Source organism: Oryx dammah, unplaced genomic scaffold (genome assembly GCF_014754425.2).
Source record: "Oryx dammah isolate SB20612 unplaced genomic scaffold, SCBI_Odam_1.1 HiC_scaffold_29, whole genome shotgun sequence".
In the NCBI taxonomy this organism is placed as follows: Eukaryota; Metazoa; Chordata; class Mammalia; order Artiodactyla; family Bovidae; genus Oryx; species Oryx dammah.
This window is the reverse complement of record NW_024070213.1, coordinates 18,965,209-18,968,462: the sequence shown is the minus strand read 5'-3', so window position 1 is coordinate 18,968,462 and position 3,254 is coordinate 18,965,209.

Below are 3,254 nucleotides of genomic sequence, written 5' to 3'. Positions count from 1 at the left end.
TCTCATTTTCTCCTATAGGAGAAATAAAATTAGAAAAGACACTTTTGACAATAACAAATCTGATATTATCCCTGGCTCTCAACAGGAAAGGGGCTTCCCAGGTGGCTCAGTGGAAGAAGAATCCACCTGCTAATCCAAGAGTTGCAGGAGACATGGGTTCAAACCCTGGGTCAGGAAGATCCTCTGGAGAAGGAAATGGCCACCCACTCCCATATTCTTGACTGGGGAATCCCATGGACAAAAGAACTTGGTGTGCTCCAGTCCACAGGGTTGCAAAGAGTGGGACACAACTGAGCAACTGAGCACACATGCCCTGAATAGGGAGAAATCACATCTGAACACTGTAAACAATCTGAATGCACCCTCACTGGATAAGCCAGTGCATAACCAATTCCCTTTTCCCACTATTCTGAAGATTTTTTGCTAAATAATAACGCTTTTCATGAGCTTATGAGTTCTGTGATGCACTTTAAGCAAAGTGTTGTTTGAAGAAAGACCCTACCATACATGTTTGCCCTGGATCTCAGACCCAGGTGGAAGCCTTTACAAGACCAAATATCCAGTAATCAATGATTACCCAGGGTCTTTGTAGTTGAGGGTAACTTAATTTATGTAATATCTATGAATTTTAATATGAAAAACTACACAATCTATCCCATGGGATAGAATTATTTTTGTAAACTTCTGAAAAGTGACAGTGAAGTCCTTCAGTTGTGTCTGACTCTTTGTGACCCCATGGACTATAGCCTACCAGGCTCATCAGTCCATGGGATTTTCAAGACAAGAATACTGGAGTGAGTTGCCATTTCCTTCTCCAGGGGATCTTCCCGACCCAGGGACTGAACCCAGGTCTCCCACATTGTAGGCAGACGATTTACCGCCTGAGTTACACATATTGTGTGTACACTCAAGAAATTTCTTCTTCCTATATTTTATGAGTGCTCTTGTCTGGAAAATCCCATGGGTGGAGGAGCCTGGTAGGCAGCAGTCCTTAGCTGCCTGCCTTACCATGTGGTCGCTAAGAGTCAGACACAACTGAGCGACTTCACTTTCACTTTTCACTTTCATACATTGGAGAAGGAAATGGCAACCCACTCCAGTATTCTTGCCTGGAGAATCTCAGGGACCGGGGAGCCTTGTGGGCTGCTGGCTATGGGGTTGCACAGAGTCACACACGACTGAAGCGACTTAGCAGCAGTGGCAGCATATCTTATGAGGTTGAACTATGAGCCTAAAATGTTGTGTGAACATTCTAATGCTCAGGACCTCAGACTGTGACCTTATTTGGAAATTAGGGCTGGGCTGAATGTAATAGTGAAGACGTCATTACCATAGGCCTCAAGCTCTTTACACCAGTGGAGTTATAAAAAGAGGAAATCTGGAGTCAGACAAAACTCTTAACAAAGCGAAGACAACGTGAAGACAAAGGGAAAAGACAGCCATGTGACTGAAGTGATGTACCTATAAGTCAAAGAGTGCTAGGTATGGCCAGCCATTACCACAAGCAGGAAGAGGCAAGAAAGGACTGTCTCCTAGAGCAGTCTGAGAGAGCATGACCCAGAGGACATATTGATGTTGGGCCTTCCGGTCTGTAGTACTGTGAGACAATCAGTTCCTGGTGTTTTAAATCATGCAGTGCATGGCACTTTGTTATGGCAGCAGTAGCATTAATACATTTTATTTCTGAAACTGTACAAACCCCTGCGTCCTTGATTTTAAGGTAAAAGACTGACTCAAGAATCCATGATTGATTCATTTTTTCTTGGTTGTTTTGTGAGGGCTGTCTTTCCACCTTGCTTATAGTTTCCTTTGTTGTGCCAAAGCTTTAAGTTTAATTAGGTCCTATTAGTTTATTTTTTGTTTTTATTTCCACTACTCTAGGAGGTGGGTCATAGAGGATCTTGCTGTGATTTATGTTGAAGAATGTTCTACCCATGTTTTCCTCTAAGAATTTTATATACTTTTTGTCTTACATTTAGGTCTTTCATCCATTTTGAGTTTATTTTTGTGTGCGGTGTTAGAAAGTGTTCTAGTTTCACTCTTTTACATGTGGTTGACCAGTTTTCCCAGCACCCCTCATTGAAGAGAGAAATGTGAAGATGTAGAAACAAAGACTAGCTATTGGGCTGGGGAACTGGTAACAATTTAGATTATAATTCAACCACATAGCAGAATCACTGAACTCCTATTTCTCTGAGATATATAAAGGCATGCCACACATTGTAAGTTATTTTTACAAGAAGCAGACCAGCTCCAAATGAAAACTGCTGACCATGGGAACATAGACTGTAGACTGATTGAAACCAGAAAATTGATGATGCTTGAAACTTCACCTTGATGCCAACCAATCCAAGAATTGTCCATGAGTTGGTCACACATTGCTCCTTGAACACTGTAAAACTCCTCACTATCCCACTCCCGGGTGGGTCACACAGTCTTGAGTGCATTAGCCCTCTGTGGCCCCCTTTGCCTGGCAGCACAATAAAAGTTACTCTTTTCTACTTCACCCAAATCCTGTCTCTATGTTTCTATTCGGCACCAGAGAACACAGGCAGAGTTTCGGCACCATTATCAGTATCAGCTTCTTTTCATTTCTATGTTTCATCTTTTTCAGATACAAGCATAACCTAGAATGTCCACTTCTTCTTTCAGGAAATGTATTTTAAGGAAAATATATTCTCTCAGTATTTCAGTCCAGTCAAATCTAGTTTTGTCTATCACTTGACAAAAGAGAATAAAAGCAGCCTCACCACGTCACTCCTATCTTCATTGCTGTATCCTTGGACTTGCTTTAGTAAATAACTCCCATGTCCTCTTGAGCACCATTTCCTTTTCTTCCTTACTAAAGAATAGTAGATTTACAAAATTAACTTCAAATGTACAATATAGAAGTTCAAAATTTTTATACTATGTATATATAGTCATAGATGCAAAGGACAAATACATGTTTGCCAGGAAGGAGTCGGGGGAGCAGAGGTAAAGAAATAGTAAGAGTGAGGAAACAAAACCTCTAGTTACAAAATAGATGAGTTATAAGTATGAAACGTACAGTGCAGGGAATATAGTCAGTAACTGTGTAATATATTTGCAAGCTGACATGTCGTAACTGGACTTATCATGGTGATTAGTTTGAAATCCATTGTCTTGCAATTAAAGCATTATTCGTGAAATAGCTTTATTGTCTTTTCAAACATTCATACAAAGCCCAATCTTCTGTGTGTGTTTGTGGCAAGTGGCCTTCTGACTAAAAATGT